The sequence below is a fragment of the Pongo abelii genome, chromosome 1 (assembly GCF_028885655.2).
Source record: "Pongo abelii isolate AG06213 chromosome 1, NHGRI_mPonAbe1-v2.0_pri, whole genome shotgun sequence".
In the NCBI taxonomy this organism is placed as follows: Eukaryota; Metazoa; Chordata; class Mammalia; order Primates; family Hominidae; genus Pongo; species Pongo abelii.
The window spans coordinates 133,986,505-134,005,482 of record NC_071985.2 but is presented as its reverse complement, the minus strand read 5'-3'; the positions used below and the strand labels follow the sequence as shown (position 1 = coordinate 134,005,482).

Below are 18,978 nucleotides of genomic sequence, written 5' to 3'. Positions count from 1 at the left end.
TCATTGGCAGCATCAGGAGACGTAGAAGTTGGAACCAGAAGGCAGAGAAGTTTAGCTATGCTTATGGGATAAATGTCCACGGGAATGTGGGACAGAGGATAAATTATTTCACTGGCCTGTTCTCCCAACTCTTGCTTTTCTGGGACCTGGAGCTTGGGTGGCAATAGGACATATAGTGAGGGAGCAGAGCAGGCATGTGCTTGCTGATAGGTAGGAGCCAACGGATGCAAGCTTGTCATCCCTGGGCAAAACACAGAAAGGAAGAGTGGATACAGACTGTGTGTTTATGGCAGATAAGAAAAGATTTCCTAGAATACCACTGAACATATAGTATATAGAAAAAGCTATTAATTAAAAGTTTAAAAACAGCTTGAGGCTTCATGAGAAAGAAAAAGTGTACAGAATATATTCATTCATTCCCATACTCATTCATCCAGTTTCAAATACTATTTATGGTGTCTTTCCCATGTCCTGGGTAATGAGCTTGGGCTAGCAATATAGAGATAGGGAAGTCTGTTGCTGCTGACCTCAAGGAGCTCTTAGTCCAAGAGAAAGGAGAGACACATAAAAGACTAATAAGAATAACTGAGGTGTATGTTGAAGAGCACAAATCACAGAAATAATTCACAGGAAATAGAAGTCAGGCTGATCAACAGTTTCTTCTAAGTCTCAAGTATAAAAAGACTCTTTCCCTCAAGCAAAATGGAAACAACCACCAACCGGGACGTGAGGGGAATGTCAGGCAAAACTTCCTGTAGGGGCCATTTTTATGAGAGATTTAAAAATGAGGGAACAGGAGAAGAAGAGTGAGGATCATTTTTGAGGTATTTGTATAAACATTAGGTCTGTGACATCCCTCCATCTGTGAAACACTTTATGGTTCATAGAATTTAAGAAACTTAAAGTGGAAGGAAGTTTACAGAAAATCCAGGTGCTTCTAAACCACACTCATGAATTCTTAGGTAATTCACAGAGGGGCTTCTGGAGCCTTTATGGAGTTGGGGGTGGATTACATGATTGTATGTTATAGGACTGGGTATATAATTTGTAGGGTCCAGTGCAAAATGAAAATGAATGACAGACCTGTTTTTCAAAAATCATTACAAATTACAAGATAGTGACAGCAGAGCATTAAACCAAGTGCTGGAGACAGGACCTGAGTCAGGTCACACATCCTTGAAGCCAGGTCCACACATCATAATCTCCATTTTAGATAGTTGTGTAGGCAATTATATAAAGAATGAATAATTTCAACCTGCAAGAGTAGGGGCTATTAGGAAATTTTTATTAGCAATCCAGGCAAGCCATAATGAGGGCCTGAACTAAGTCTGTGCAAGTGGGAGAGGAGAGCAGTTTTATCATCCTAGGTAATACGACTGTTCACCTTTACTATTTAATTTTCTTCATTATATTTGTAATAACCCCCAATTTATGATATCAACACCATAGAGCTTCATGAAATAGAAAGTACCCAATAAGAAAACTTTACGGGATAAGAAAAACCAATTACAAGAACAAGTCAAACGTCCCTGTGACTCTATGTTAAAAATAGCCCCACTGAATTAGTGGGTGTCACTGTAAATAAGTTAAACTTAAAAGCAAGGAATATGAGAACACAAGGGCCATTAAGAATGGTTAAATATAAGAAATATGCTTGCTTTATGTGCAGTGGTTCCTTTCGTGTTCCTTATCTGGCAGGTGCACGTTGATTACTTGCTCACTCTTTACTGAGAAGCCAGCAGTGCCAGAACACTGCTTTATGCCATGGCCATGTGAGTAGCAAAGGACCATGCTGGAAGTAAAAATCCCACTCTCTTCCAAAAAACTACAGAGACATTCGCCACCCAGAACGAAGTGCCCAGGGTAAGGGACCTGGAATTCTGCATGGTCAGCCACCTCAACGTGCACCTGGGTTTACTGGCTGCAAGGGGGAGGCAATGGAATGAAGTAGTTCTGAGAACAGACATGGGGGACGTTCTGGATTCAGATCCTGTCTCCAGCATATACCAGCTGTGTGACTGTGGGCAAGTTAATGAATTTCTCTGAGCCTCAGTTTTCTCATCTTTAATTTGAGAATTATAATAGTACCTATGGAATTTGACTATAAGGATTAAATGAGATAAACTATGTAAAGCACTTAGCACAGTACTGGCATAAATAATAGAAGGACATTACTTATTATTCACACAAATACAGTGTACCCTTCTGTGAAAAAGTAAGAGTTAAAAGGTCTTAAGTTTTAGGGCTTTTTAGAGTGTGTAAGGAGCATTCTGAAGTGGACTGCTGAAGGGTCCTGTGCTGTGCAAGATGCTGACATGGCCATAAGCAGCCATAGACTCAGCTAGAGACAAGGAGTCCTCCAGCTAGTATCTCCAAGCCCAACCCAGTTGTTTCCATGTCTACAGGCATGTTAGAAGTACTCAGAATTGTTTACGGGTATGCAACAAAATTTCCTGATCCTCAGGATGTGCATGGATACCCTTCAGGCAGTATCTCCAACTATGGGATTGCTTAAAAGTTTTCCCAGTTGAAACTGGAGTGGTGAAGAGGCTACTTAGTAGGAGGACGTGTGGGGTCTTCTATAAATGCCAAGGTGTATCAGACAGTCTCTCTTGGCTTTAACAGAATTGCCAGAGAAAATGCAAATGGTTACTTTATTTAAGGAATTAGACCTATTTATTCAGAACAATCGATCCAATGCTTTATATAGGCACAGCCTCTAAGTCTTGGGTATTTTTCCTGCATCAGAATACATTGAGACAATAGATTTATTAGAGGACAAGGGCAAGTCATCTATTAGAAAGTTTTACTTCCAAATAATGAGCACTGAATATATGGCTGTTGTTATTTGAACCAATCAACCTATTTTTCTTTTTTTTTTTTTGAGACAGAGTCTCGGTCTGTCACCCAGGCTGGAGTGTAGTGGCACGATCTCAGCTCACTGCAAGCTCCGCCTCCCGGATTCATGCCATTCTCCTGCCTCAGCCTCCCGAGTAGCTGGGACTACAGGCGCCCACCACCACGCCCAGCTAATTTTTTGTATTTTTAGTAGTGACAGGGTTTCACCATGTTAGCCAGGATGGTCTCGATCTCCTGACCTTGTGATCCGCCCACCTCGGCCTCCCAAAGTGCTGAGATTACAGGTGTGAGCCACCGCGCCTGGCCAATCAACCTATTTTTCTGAGTCTGGGTTATATTTACACCCAGACTGTCTGTAGCCTCAAAGATGTTATAGTCTACATGAGGTAGGAATACACACATGATAACTGGACAAGGGTAATCTCTAACCTTTTTAAGAGCCGCATTACCAAGGCCTGGAGAGATCAGAACATGTGCAGTGGCAAACTAAGGGTGGGCATAGCAGCAGTCTGCCCAGGTGCAGGCAGTGAGGGGATGCAACAGTAAAACCTACTAAATGTGTATCTGCTCTTTATTGTTGCTGTGCTCTAGCAATTCTAAGCAGTGTCAGTGATAACATACTCCTGCCCTCTAAATCTCTTGTTGGTTATGGCACACTGTATTCTCCAAAGATGGCTATAACAGTCTCTAACCCCTTGCATTCTTGAATCTTCCCTATCAAGAGGTGGAGTCAAATTCCCCTCCCTCTGAATCTGAGCAGCCTTAGCAATTTGCTTGTATCAAGAAAATGCAGTAGATGTGACACTATGAGCTCATAAGATTGAGCTCATAAGACACATTTCTGCCTAGTTCACTGGAACACTGGTGCTTGGAGTTCTGTAGGAAGCTGCATTCCCTGGAGCTGCCTCACTGTGTGGAAGCCAAGGCATGTGAGAAGATTATGGGTAGGCTGTTGTGGTCTTCACCTTCTCCTAGCCCAGGTGCAGTAAGGTGAATGAACAATCTTTCAGATAACTGCATGTCCTGGCTATCAAGTCACCTTTGAAGTCAGCCTTTGAATCTTCCCAGTTAAGGCTGGAAACACCATGGAGAAGAGAAAAGATAGGCACATTTTGCCTTTTTCACATATCTGACCTACAGAGTCTGTGAGCATAGTAAAATGGTTGTTTTATGCTAAGTTTGGGGTGGCTTGTTAAAGAGCAATAGTAAACAGAACATTGATATAAGTTGAAATAACTGTTGCAGTTATTGTTGAGTATTAAAAGTATGTATGTAAGCTTTAAATAAGCACACTTTTGTTACATAATCTGTAATAAATACTGCATTACACATGGAAATTAATTCAAAGAATGCCCACCTATATACATTTGCCCCCTAGCAGACATGTGGACTCATCTACTCATATTCATATTCATCTGTAGAGTAAGCTCATAGAGGGTGGGAATCATTTGTGGCTTTTGCTCCATTTAGTGTCTCCAGCCCCGTGGTGGTGCATTTAAACAGTAGTTTTGAAAAAAAGAAATAGGAAAAAAAAAAGACATGATAGCATAGTAATTGTAAAAATGAAGAAAGAGAACTTGAGCTATTTCAATTCTTCCAATCTATGTGACCACCTGGAGTTTTTATTCATGTCTAAAACTTAAAACAATAAACTAGTGTGAATGCCAAGTATAGTATTTTATTTGGGAGGCTGAAGTGGGAGGACTGCCTGAGCCCAGGAGTTCAGGGCTGCAGTGAGGAATGTACAAATAATTAAGCAGCCTGAGAAACAGGGCAAGATTGTCTCAAAAAAAAAAGTATAGTATTTTTACTGGGTAAGTGCAAATTTTAGTCGATACATAAAATAGCATATTGAATATTTATAGCTTTAAAATTAAAATACATTTATATATTTATATAAATGTAAATATATATTTATTTAAATTACTTATTATATAGTCAAAGTAATATATATCATTCTATCACAAAGACACATGTATATTCACTGTACCACTACTCACAATAGCAAAGACATGGAATCAACTATGGGCTCATAAAAGAAGATGAAGTTCTGCCTGGTTCACTGGAACACTGGTGCTTGAAGTCTAAATTCCCATCAATGGTAGACTGGATAAAGAATATGTAGCACATATATACCATGGAATACTATGCAGCTGTAAAAATGAATGAGATCATGTCTTCTAAAGGAACATGGATGGAGCTGGCGGTCATTATCCTTAGCAAACTTATGCAGGAACAGAAAACCAAAACCAAATACCACATGTTCTCACTTACAAGTGGGACCTAGGTGATGAGAACACATAGAGAGGAACAACTCACACCGGGGCCTGTTGGAGAGTGGAGGGTGGGTGGAGAGAGAAGATCAGGAAAAACAACTAATGGGTCCCAGGCTTAACACTTAGGTGATGAAATAATTTGGACAACAAACCCCCATGACACATGTTTACCTATATAGCAAACCTGCACATGAACCCCCAAAATTAAAATAAAAGTTAAAAAATTAAATACATATTAAATTTTTTAAATTTAACCATGCATATATAGTATATTTTTAAGATATACTTTACCTATTCTTATCTTAAAACTAAAAAATAAATCAATAAAATAATGATTATTATCACGTAGTTATTACTGAAAATAATTTTTCCATATAGAGGAAGGGATGCTAAAAGTGATTTGCTTTTCTGTCAAATATGCTAGGTGCACCACTGAAGATGCGTAGATTAATTTTAAATAAAAAGATGAGATAAAGCCCTAAAAAGGGGACCAGGCTTAATCTAGGTTGCAAAGGTAAAAAGTATTTTTTTCCCATTACTTAGCATCTAACCCATTTCTTGTGATTGGGAAATTCTCCACATGTATTGTCTCCTGTGTGGGAAGCATATATTCTATCCCAGCACCAAAACTAAACAAAAATCTGAGTGTGGCCTTCCTCAAAGCCTTGGCAGGCAGGCCACTGGCACGTGATCCACACTCAACCAGATGCTCTGCAAATGATGCAAAGAAGCGGGTGAAGTGAAACATCTCCGCCACTGGCAGCTGCAGTGGTGGCAGTGCAGGTGGAGGCATGGAGAAGTGGTGGTGCCAGTGATACCTGGGACCTGCGGTCACAGCTGTGTATCCTCAGCGCACCCTTCCTGTTGTCTGGTCTTGGCTGTGGTTCTAGCTGCTTAGGTTCTATCAGTTCCTGCTCATTCCCTGAGCCTCATTTTCGAGCCTCTCCTTTCACCTCATTTTGCTTAAATCAACTTGACTCATTTTCTATTATTTATCGTAGAGAACGTTAATGGACACACAAAAAGGTGAATACAATTTTGACGGGTGATTATGGAGGTTGGAGGCACTGGAAATGTAGGCTGAGAGAATAGCAGAAATAGTCTACTATAAACGAGTGGACTAGAGTGATCAAAAGTAGTCTAATATGGACTGGGTTCACATGAAGTGAGAGAGGGCATTATGCAGTAAGGGAGGGGGTTCAGGTTGAGCACCATGACAAAATGCCATAGGCTGAGTGGCATAAACAACAGAACTTAATTTTCTCATAGATCTAGAGACTGGAAGTCCAAGATGAGGGTGCTGGCATACTTGAGTACTGGTGTGGGCTCTATGTGGCTTGCAGATGCTGCCCTCTTGCTGTGTCCTCACATGGTGGAGAGAGCTAGGAAGCAAGCTCTCTGCTGTCTCTTCTTATAAAGACACAATCCCATCATGAGGGCCTTACCCCTTCATGATCTCATCTAACCCTAATCAGTTCCCAAAGGCTTCATCTCCAAATATTATCACTTAGGAGTTAGGGCTTCAACATATGAATCAAGGGAGGACAAAATTTAGTCCATATCTGGAGGGAAGACAGCTTTTAGCCAGGGCTAAGAGGGCCTTGTATAGCACACGTAGGAGTGTAACGCTTGAAGGGGCTTTCACTGGGAGGGCAGGCTATGGAGAGCTTTTATGCAAAGGGATAAGCGCTTATAACTCATGCTTTAGGGGTGTTACTCCAGTGGCAAAGTGCAGAATGGACAAGGATGAGAAAAGAATTATGTTAGGAAGCTTATTGGAGATGATCCTGCAATAGTCAAGGCAAACAACACAAAGAAGGTAAATTCACCCAGTAGAATAACATATATGAAGAGTCTGGATTTGAGAGATATTTCAAATGTGGAACCAACAGAATTAATCAGACATCTGGATGCGGGGGTGTGGAAGAGGGAGGAGCTGAGAATGACTCAGAGATTTCAGGCTTGGGTAACGAGGGTAGGAATGTCAATAATCAAATCAGAAGACACAAAAGCAGGAGATGGCTGGGAGCAGTGGCAAGATCATGGTTTCGGTTTTTGAAATTCTGCAAGTAAGGTGCTGATGAGACACTCCAGAGATATGTTCAAGTTAGGCATAAAGTCTGGAGCTGAAGAGAGAGGTTAAGGCCAATGAAGGAGTTGTGGGGTTCACTTGAAAGGCATGGAGGTGGGAATAGATGAGATCACTGTTGGAAGGGATAACAGAGGGAAGAAAAGATCTAGAACAGAAACTTGGTAATTGCTGGTAACAGTTTTCTGACATTGCAATGAGGCACTCAATGAGAAGAAAAGCAAATTTGAAGAATATAATGTTTCCAACATATTAAAAAGAGAAAAGCTCAAATAGAGGGAATAATTAAGAGTATCAATGCTACTGAGAAGGCCAGCAAGACAAGGATCTGAAGAGGCTCTTGATAAGATCTGGGGGATGAGGTCTGAGGAGTGGTTTCAGGAGAGTGAGTGTGCATGTGTGTGTGTGTGTGTGTGTGTGTGTGTTGTGGAGGTGGAAGGGGCAAACCCCATGTAACTGGTTTATAAGGTGAGAAAGTGTAAAACAGTCTTTCTAGAAATTTCTTTCAAAGATGCGATGGTAGCTTGAATTAATGGAAATTATTTGTGTGGTTGTGGGTTTTTTTTTTTTTTTTTTTGATAGTGGAAGTTTTAGAATGTCCAAGGAGAACATATTTCCCTATAATGTATAGAAGTTAATAGCATAAGTCTCTATAATAGAAAGATGCCTGATTAATGTATTTGACAGAACAAAGCAGTAAATACACTGTACATAAAGTATTTAGCACAGTAAGAACTCAGTAATTATTTTTATACCTCAAATTGCTGTATTATTATAGAGAGATTTCTACTTGTTCTTTGGAGGCTTTTGTTCCCCTTCCAAGAGTTTCTTTAAATGGCATAAACAAACAAATAGCTCAAAGCAGACTGTGCTTATAAGAAGAAGGTAACCTTTATTGTAATACAACAGAAGTACCAAGAAATCGCCTCGATTTAATTGCATCCTCAATTTAGAAGGAGTTTGATAACTACAATTACAGACATATATATGTATGTATATATGAGAGACAGAAAGAGAGAGAGACAGAGAGAGAGAGGAAGTCTCGCTCTGTCGCCCAGGCTGGAGTGCAGTGGCGCAATCTCGGCTCACTGCAACCTCTGCCTCCTGGGTTCAAGCGATTCTCCAGCCTCAGCCTCCCGAATAGCTAGAATTACAGACATGCACCACCACGCCTGGCTAATATTTTTTTTGTATTTTTAGTAGAGATGGAGTTTCACCCTCAAGTGATCTGCCCACCTTGGCCTTCCAAAGCTCTGGGATTACAGGCATGAGCCACGGTGCCCGGACTACAGTGCTATGTATTTTTTCCTATATGTTAAGGCACTTAAAATGTAAATATATTTGACACAGGGAGGATCAGAGAAGATACAGTATCATGCTAATAATCTCTGGCTGTGCATTAGCTTGTTAGATCTTCTCTGCATTAGAACTAGGTGAAAGCAGTATGGCAGCCACAGAGGTAAGTTTCTCTAATCTCTATTTCAAGAAATACTGTGTCATTGTGCTGTAAGGAGACCAGTGAGCTGAGTTTCCACCTCTAGTGCGCTGGATGGTAAAAACTCCCTGCTGGGCTGGCCCCTACAAGCATGGAGAAAGTGATAGCTCTATCTGAATGAGGGTGAATTGCCTGAATTGTCTTGGCAAATGGGTAGAAGAAGGAATTAAAAGGCTCCAGGAAGTGGGTATTGCTGGAATGTACACATCATATGAGAACCGAAGGCCCACCAGATGATATTAGCCTTGAGGGGTGGACACGTCATTCACTGAGGCATCAGAGTGTACTGGTGAGAGGGACACCAGCATCACTCAGAAGTTCAGTGATGCCTTTCCTCTGCAGGTCAGGGCTGATGGTAGGGGAAGCTGTCACAAAGCTGGGTGTCTTAATATCCATGGGGATTACAGGGTCCCTGAAGAAAGAGAAGCCAGGTGCTGGGCTTAACCACCAAAAGCCAGTGGGTCCCAATTGTCATAACAATGCACAAAGCCAGAGTGACAGCCAAAGGGACTTAATACACACAAAGTCATAGAGGTGGTTTATAGAACATAGCATCCCTTAGGGGCAAAACAGATGGGGAGCCATGAGACTACCTAATATATATCATCCCAAGAAAATGGGAATGTATGACCTGAGGGTGGGTGCCCCAGGGAAAATCTTCAACCCTTTGCACAGTTACCAACACTGAATGACTTCATTGCCTGAAGAGGCATCAGGTCCCCAGAGGGAAGGACCCTGAAACACTACAGGAGGTATACATTGTAATGATTTCCCCAGTCCTTCTTCAAGAAGACCCACAGCCATTTACTCAGGTTTCCATACACTGGAGAAAAAAAAATATCCAGATATTTTGAGGATGACTGGACACAGGGTCTGTGTAGACAATGATACATGGAGACCTGAATTAGTGTCATCACGGTCCCCTGTTAGAGTAGGGACATATGAGCCTAGGTAATAAATGAGTCCAGGCCAAAGTCTGGCTGAAAGTGGATCTACTAAGTCTCTGAGCATATCCAGGGGTCATTTCCTCAGTCCATGAGTGCGTAAATGGGGATGCACAATACTTGAAAAGAGGAGTAACTACTCATTAGGGGAATTCAATTGAAATCTTCTGAAACTCCAAGATAATAAATAAAAAATACTACTACATTATTGAAGGGAGGATGGTGAAGATTTAATGTCACCTCTCAAGATCTCAATAATGCAGGAGTGCTGGTTCTTCTATTTCCATGTAATTCACAAGACTGTTCAGATCCTGAAGGATAAGTGTAGACCATTGAATCTTCAACCAACTAATATTGGCCATTGATTTGTTTAATGGGTTCTTTCCAATTCCATTCAAAAAAGAGGATGAGGAACAGTTCACATTCACCTGGTACAGGCGATTCCTTACATCACAGTTGATGTCAGTGCTGTATTAACCCTCCCACTCTCTGCCATAACTTAGACTAAAGAGATAGAGATAGTTTGGATGTCCCCCGGTTTAGTCATTGATCCCTTATATACAAGACATCATTCTGACAAGATAAACAAGAGGTGGCTAGCACACTGTAGGCCTTGGTAAGACACATGCATTCCAGATTTGGAGAGATAAATCCTACAATACTCAGGGGCCTAATGACATCAGTAAAGATTTTAGGGATCCAGTGGTCAGTGGCATGCTAGACATTCCCTCCAAAGTAAAAGACAATTACTGCATCTCGTACCCCTACCACAAAGAAGGATGCACAGTACTTTGTAGATCACTTTGGGTTTTGGGAAAAATACATCCCATACCAGTAAGTATTGCTCTGCCCCATATACTAAGTGCTATTATCTGAATGTGTGTATCCCCCCTCACAAATTTATATGTTGAGATCCTAACACGCACAGTGATGGTATTAAGAGGTGCAGTGCTTAGGTTTTGAGGGCAGAGCCCAGAGAGCTAGCTCATACTTTCCACCATGTGAGGGCACAATGACTAGACACCATATATGAACCAGAAAGCAGGCCCTTGCCAGACACTAAATTACCAGAGCCTTGATTTTGGACTTTCTACTCTCCAAAGCTGTGAGAAATGAATTTCTTTTGTTTATATGCTATACCCAGTGTGTGATATTTTGTTAGAGCTATCTGAATGGACTAAGATACTGGGTGGCATACAAAGCTGCCAACTTTGAATAGAACCTGAAGCAAGAAAGGGCTCTGCAGCAGCAGGTACAGGCTGTGGGGAATGCAGCTCTGGTACTCGGGCCATGTGATCCAGCAGACGTTCTAGGGATTGATGTGTCAGTGGTGGGAAAACATAGAGTCTGGAGCTTATGGCAGGCTCCAGTGGGGGCATCGCAATGTATGCCCCAGGGGTCCAGGAGTAAGGCCATGTCACCTGCAGCAGATAAGTGTGTCGTTCGAAAAACAGACTCGAGCATGTTACTGGGACTGACATCAAACGACCACGTATTCAGAGCTGCTCATTATAAGTTGTTGTTTTTCTGTTCCACCTTGTCAAAGTGATATTACCTACCATGGAGTTCTACCCAGCTATAAGCACTGCCAGTGTTAGTTTTGTTGTTATGCAGTTAAAAATACTTAGAATTGTCACTTTAAAAAGCAAAGTTATTTAACACCTTAGATGATATGCAGAGCAGAACATATAAAAATTATAAAATATGCATTCCCTTAAAATTAAAGAACAATTAAAATCCAATAATCAAGACTATTTATATGGCTTTTAGTGCTTGAGCTACCTGGTCACCTGGAAAATAGGACATAAGACAGGAATTTCTGGAGCACACATGTTTTCAACTATCTTCCTAATTCTTATTATGCATCATTTAATTAAAATCAACTAACAAGTTTCCTTCACCTACTGTGTGTGAGGCACTGCACTCTGGGGATAACTCAAAATTTGGCTGCCTTCTTTTCAATGGGGGTACATTCCAGGAGGTAGTGTGATGTAAAAGACCAAATATCGACTTTGGAGTCACAGTGGCCTGGGTCACATTCCTGGCTGTAAAACAGACTAGCTGAATAACCCTGGACAAGTCAACTAGCTTCTCATAGTCTCAACTTTGTTACCTGTAAAATAAAGACAGCCATACTTTCATTTCAGCCACTCTAAAGAATTAGCCATATAAAGAGGTAAGGTAAAGTAACTAGTACGATAGTAGGCCGATAGTCACTTTTCAATAAATGGTAACTGGGACATGGGTTTGAAATAAAACAGCAGAACAATTGGCCCATGAACTTGGCCACATTTAGCCATAGTGTAAGTAAGCTGGTGATGGTTTAGAAACTCTGAGGTGTACACTGCAGTTCTGGCTCTAGGTCTAGATCTGACTTGCCTATTCCTGTGCTTTAGGAAAAAGTGCTTAGAGATTCCCTAGCAGCTCCAATCTGTACTCACCCTGCCATGGCTCAGGCTTGGCAGCTCACAGAGTCCCAGCTTACTCCATTCCTCAGAAACTATGACTTTCATTTCATTTCATCTGGTCCTGGTCGCATCAGTATAAGGGCTCCCAATCTTAAGGAAACCAGCTAAATCCAAATCCAAATCCAAATCCTGAGACTCTGTCTAGGGATTTTGATTTTATGCCCAAGATTCTGTGTTGATCTTCTTAAAAGCTTTCCCTTGCCTTTAGTTTCTTTCAATTTTAATTCTCTCTTTACTCTCTACCAGACCATTTTTAAGCTGCCAAAAGAGTTTATATCAGTATGTAGAGACTTTATGCATTCTAGGTATTCAATATATATTTATGGAATTGAATCAAACACAACCATTCTGAAGCACTGCTTCTGTAATGTCATTTCTCAGTTCCACATTTCTTTTTAATTCAAGCCATAAAGCCTCAGGTTGTTTTACAAAATCTTCCTGATTTATTCACCCTTGCTAATCCTTAAATCCCACAGTTCCAAATATACACCCCCATGCTGAGGTTCCCCCTTACCTGTTTCTGATTCTTTCAGTGTTTCTTGTTCTTTGCCTTTGCTCCTGCTATTGCCCTTCCCTGGGACACTTCTTCTCCCCCTATTCAAATCATGTCCATTTTCAAGACTCACCCCAAGTACCACTCACCTCTGAAGCACTTCCCGTGATGCTTGCCAGCAGGACCTCATCCCTCCTGGACATCGGGTGGGACTCGTCATTACCAGATACTCTAACAATCATATTCCATAGAGAACTTTATTATACCCCCTCCTCAGGGCAGACTAATTCAGCATTACAGTAAGCACAGTACCTAGGGCCCATGACACTTTGAAGGACGCGTGAAAATATCATAACTTTTTTTTTAGAAGCGGAAGGTAAATGTGAATTTTTAGGTTTAAAGAAAACGTTTAATGTATAACGTTTTACATATTATTTTATAGAAATACACTTGTAAAATACCATTTTAAAATTTATTTATGGTGGAAGGGGCCTATGAAGGCAAAAGTTACCTAGGGTCCATGGAAGTCATAATACAGCCCTATCTTACATTGTCCTAGAATAGAAAGTCCTCTTTTCTTAATTAGAATGTTCAAGATGCTATCAGCAGTCCCCAAGCCGATGTTTGCTAACATGAGAAATCCCAAACACATAAATATAATTCTGTGACATATTTTTCAATATTTCAAACAGCCTAATCAAATAGTATATTTACCTATAATAAGCCCACATGCATTAACTAAAACGTCAATGTTCTTTGCTTTTGACTGGGAGTACACTAAGTCATTTGGCAACACTGGTGATCTCATGCTGCTTAGCGGTTGTTGAAGACACGGGAATTTCTGTGATGTGACTGAAGAACCAGAAAACCATTATAAAGCCACATGTCAATCACAGAATACCCAAATATAAGTGTCTTTTACAGAAGCCAAGTAAAATTAAGGTAAGGATGCAGAGTATCCCTAGGTCTTTAGTCATTTACTTAACTGTTTATTATCATCCAAGCCATTTTAATAGTTGTATGTGCGTAACTGCAAAACAGCATTATTATATTTTATGATTATGAGCAATTATTTAATATCTGGGCCTAAGATACAATGGGAAAGTATTTTAAAGATTTAAAAAGTGTTGTAAAGATTTTAAAACACGCAGTTCATGGAGTAGTGTGGGGAAAGGGAGACAGGGTTAATAATGAAAGGGGTCCATGGTAGTAAAAATATTGGAACCCAGTGGATACTTCACAAATGTCTTTTGTACTCTCCCCCAGCTACATCAATAACACTTAGCTGAAGGGTAATAGGTGAAACATCAATCAACTAATAATAGTGGTCATGGCACCAGTAGTCATAATAATAGTATAGCAGTCACATTATGAGTGCATGCTCAGTAAATATTTTTGATGTATTACATAGTAGATGCTTCATCAAATTTGCTTGTTTGACATTTAGAGCACAGGGACCTTATACGTTTCAGCATTACATTATTCCTAAGCAGGGAGCTTTAGAGGAATGGCCTTCTGATGGCAGCTAGATCTCATTTTCCAGTGAAAAGAAGTACGTGATGGCAGCCTGGAGCTTTTCATTTGGCTCACCCTATTGTTTCTACTCCAAAAACAATCCCTGACCAGTCTCATGAAATCACCTGCTACAAGTAAACTGACATGCACTCCCTGAATCCTTATACCTCCGAGTGAGGGCTGGCTCATGCTCCTGTACGGAATTAGGTAATAAGTCTCAAAAGAAGAGGGGGGCAAACAGACACTAGTGGGTTGTGTTTATTTAACCCTTGTCTCAGCAGCCTGTGAGCAGTGGTTGTTGTGCATGGGACTTTGTGAGCTTATTATAAAAGATGGCTGTGTGGGAAGTGAGAGTGGGATAATGCCAACGATTGGCCACCAGTGAGGAAGGGGAGAGAGGGAATGATATTTTAGAGTTTCCACCGGTATTCTGGGAAAAGACCGGGATAAATTGTTTAATGCCACAGAGTCTTCCCATCCCAGTAAATGCTCCTCATTACACTGTGACTTTGCTGCGCCTCCCATCTCTAGGCGGAAGCTACTTCTCTACCCCCAACAATCTGGGCTGCTCTTGTGATTTCCCTGGACAATAAAATACAGTGACAGAGATGTGTAACAAGCTTAGGAACCTAAGTCTCAAGATACCCTGCAGCTTGGGTCATTACCCTATCGGAAGGTGGCTCTGAGATGCCATCAGGGAAGATGACCCTTGTGAGAAAGACCTCTTGAGAAGGAGACAGGCCCAGCTATTTGTGCTGTCTCGGCTGAGTCCAAACCCCAGATCTCTGAATTAGCTGAATGTGTCCTATGAAAGAAGCAAGGATTGACTAGCAGGAAAACCGCAAGTCAACCCTCCGTATCCTGACAGTAACAGATTGTTGTTGTTTTAAGGTCTAGGGTTGTTTATAATGCAGCAACACATAGCGGAAACAGAGGCCAATAAATGTAACTGACCGTTTTTTCTTGACATTTTCAAAAATCTAAGGTCAGAACTGGAAGTGACCCAAGGAGGTCATTTCATGTCTGTCTGTTTCAACAATTTATGAGGTTAACTGGAAATTCACCAAACATAATTTTTCATTCTCAACCTTGAAGTTCATTTGCTTTTAATTGAAAAAAACTTTACCCATTTGTATGAAAAGAAATACCACAAAGGTAAATTTAAACATTCTAATGTCACTAAACACTGAACTATAAATTTGATGACTGAGAGTTAAATAACTCTCACAATTTTTTTTTCCTAGAGAACCAACGGTACTTACAAAAATAGGAATAGAGCTTTTTTTTTTTATTCCTGAAAGTTTTCAGTAAAGCAAAATAAACCTCCATGATCAACTTAGCACCAAAGCCTTAATTAAAGTCAGATGTTAAGGGAGAGTTCAAATTCCTCAGTTTTATTTCCTAATCCACAAAAAGAGGCATCAGAAACATATTTCTCAGTTATTATTTACGTACTCCATAACAGGGCTCATTGATTTTTATTTATGCCATCTATGTATGTTTATAACACCAACACTAAATTAAATAAATATGCCTTTAATTAAATACAGCCATAAGACCATTTCCACGGAGGATATTGAATATATGGCTGTTTTCTATTTACTACCCATCAAAATTCTGGCAAGCATTTCATGAGACCGCATTAGTTTGAAACACCCCAACATTCCTATTATCAAGTTTTCCCAAGGTGTCTCTAGTGAAAGTGGGAAAAAATATATTTGTATGTAAGTTCAAATATAACAGCAAAGCCTGCCTATAAGGCTTACATTTGCAGCAGGAGTTATATTCAGAGTTGCCATAGCAGCCACCCACACTCACACACACACAAAGGGGTGGTGGGGTAAGACAGAGAAACAGCAGAGAACAGAATCTATTGTTAAAAAGACAGAAGTACCCATCAATGTAATTACAAGCAGGAATCCTAGTTTGTAGTCTGAACCAATGTTTAATGGTACAACATTTCCCAGTGCTGGAGTGTCTATTAAGGGATTTTGCTCTAAATGAATCTACCATCTGCACCCTTGGCTTTACAGTTTACTGGATGCTGGTATTATGCAGGAAAGAATTCACCTGCAGATGCACACACTAGGGCTAAAATAATCTAATGTTTCCTTCTCTGGAACATTCAGAAACATCGCCACCAGAAAAATTTGTGGTTCTATGGATCTGAGAAAGTTACTTTACTTTTTGAGTCTCCTCATTTATAAAATGGGTAAAATAATATCACATACTTTAAGAAAATGTTACAAGGATTCAATAAATTATCACAAATAATCAATTATTAAATAAATAATAATGATAAATAACTTTAAAAATACAAAGGAATTAGTAAAGTATTAACTAAGTCAGTAAAAGTGAAGCAATCGGTGCCTGACACGTGGTAAATGTTCAACAAATGTTTGTTATAATAATTATTATCATTAATATTTCCCAATTTTTATTACAGAACAGTATGATTTATAATTCAGAAGTTTATAAAACAAATGCATGCCGGTGGCCAGTAGACTGAGCAAGACAAGATGTTAAGATTCTTCTAGTGCATAAACAATAATACTTTCTCCTGTAGCAATGCCTTTGAAACACTATTTTGCCAGAATAAAAAGGCCAAGTATATTATTATAGCAGCACAATCAACACCACTGGCAAACATTGGTTACACAGCAAAATCTAACATGTACTGTGTTTTAAATTTTTATTTGTTTATTTATTTAGAGACAGGTTCTTGCTCTGTTACCCAGGCTGAAGTGTATGTAGTTGAGTGATCATAGCTCACTGTAACCTCAAACTCCTGGATTCAAGAGATTCTCCCGTCTTGGCTTCTCATGTAGCTGGGACTACAGGCATGCAGCACCACACCTGGCTGAGGTTTTGCTTTTTTTTTTTTTCTTTTTCTCTCTCTTTTTTGTAAAGATGGGGTCTCCTAGGTTGCCTAGGCTGGTGTCAAACTCCAAAGTGATCTTTCTACTTTTTGGGTCTCCCAAAGTTCTAGTATTACAGGCATGAGCCACCACGCCCCATCTGAATCTAATGTTTATTAGTATTAAAATATTTGTGTAAGAATATTTGGGGTCAGAGAGCATTCTGGAATTTGTCTCCCAACACTGGCTAGGTCATGTATTTATATGCAGATATATTTGCAATTCATACCCAGATACAAATATGAACATCAAATTTAGACGTGATGGCAATGAGTGAAAAGTATTTTGTGACTTCTGATTCACTCAAGTTTCAATCCCTGTTTTAAGGCTGAGTGCTTCATATTCTAGTAGACGTGAAACATGTAGTCAAGCAATTTCTTGAATAGGAAAGAATATGCATGGGCTACTATACTTCATATCAGGCCCAAAGGTACCTTAGAATGTGCAAGAAAAAGCAATGCTGATGGGCTAAAGAAAACGGGAAATTAGAAGAACAGAGTTTGGGGACGCAGCGAGATGGCAAGGAGAGAGTTGTAACAGACAAAGTTTAGAAAAGTTAGGAAGCAGTGAAAGAGAAAATAAATAGGATAGCATTAAGGAAAGAATCCTTGACTCCATAAAAAGTTTCTGGATGGGATTTTTAAAATGTCCAGGCAGTGAGGGATAGAATTAACTTGGCTTAAAAACTTTAAAAAATGTTAAAATGCATACTCTATGGTTCTAAAATTATCCTGCCATTGTAAATGTTACGTGTAATGCTGTATTTCCCTTCCTAAATTGTCCTTTTATTCAGTAATCTTTATTTGAAACTCAAGTAGAGGTGTCAGAAGGTATTCCATATATTCTTTCTGCTTTTAGAAACAACATGATTGTATTGAAAACATTTCCATTATCAAATAGCTCTCTGAGGGTAAAAAAATAATTCCAAGTTTTTCCAAGTCATTAGAAATAATCAAATTTGGTTTCAAATTGGTCCTGAGACTTTACAGATCTCTTGTTAATGAGCTGAAATTGGAAGGAAGTAGATTTGGCACCACTGGGAAGGAGAACCCCAGAAGACATTTAATTCTCTGATCTGGCCAGGTGCAGCAGCTCATGCCTGTAATGCCAGCACTTTGGGAGGCCAAGGTGGGCAGATCACTTGAGGTCTGAAGTTTGAGACCAGCCTGGCCAACATGATGAAACCCCATCTCTACTAAAAATACAAAAATTAGTCGGGTGTGGTGGTATGCCTGCAGTCCCAGCTACTCGGAAGGCTGAGGCAGGAGAATGGCGTGAACCTGGGAGGCGGAGCTTGCAGTGAGCTGAGATTGCACCACTGCACTCCAGCCTGGGTGACAGAGCGAGACCCCGTCTCAAAAAAAAAAAAAATCTCTGACCTTATTGGGGTTTGTGGAAAAGCCTACAGGGAACGCTTTAGGAGTCCACCTCCTGAGCTGCAAGGCACATCCTTGTGAGGAAGGAGAGGTTGATGGTACCGTTGACGGTACCATTGTTGGGGACAAGAGCTGCCTGCCAAAGCTGCCCTTCTTTCTCCTTCTGCATATGGGTAGTGCACTCACTTCCAACTGAAGGTCCTAGGATAGCTGCATGGGGGCCTGGCTCTTGCCACTAAGATGGTGGCCAATACTCAAGACTAAAGGAAAAAATAGAATTTCTAAGGACACTTTGGTTAGTTCTATGAGAAAACGTTAAACGCTAATTGAGATATGATGAAGATATGGTTGCCCGTAATAATAGTGCTTTCTAGAAAAAAAGAGTGTCCCTTTCATCCCCAGCAGGGACTATGAGAGCCTGGGTAGGCAGCTAAGAGGCCTAGGTAGTTCTCTTAATCGTGCTATTACAAGTTCATGGGGAATGCTACAACAAATTTGTTTCCACTAAGTCCTGTTTAATATAAAGACAAACATATTCTCAAATA

At 40.2% G+C, this 18,978-nt stretch overlaps 1 protein-coding gene across 3 annotated transcripts in view; it reads right to left on the bottom strand.

Annotated features, from left to right (window-relative positions):
- Window positions 1–18,978, bottom strand: part of PLPPR5 (phospholipid phosphatase related 5) — a 115,042-nt gene that overhangs the window by 41,243 nt on the left and 54,821 nt on the right. The gene's annotated exons all lie outside the window — the stretch shown is intronic.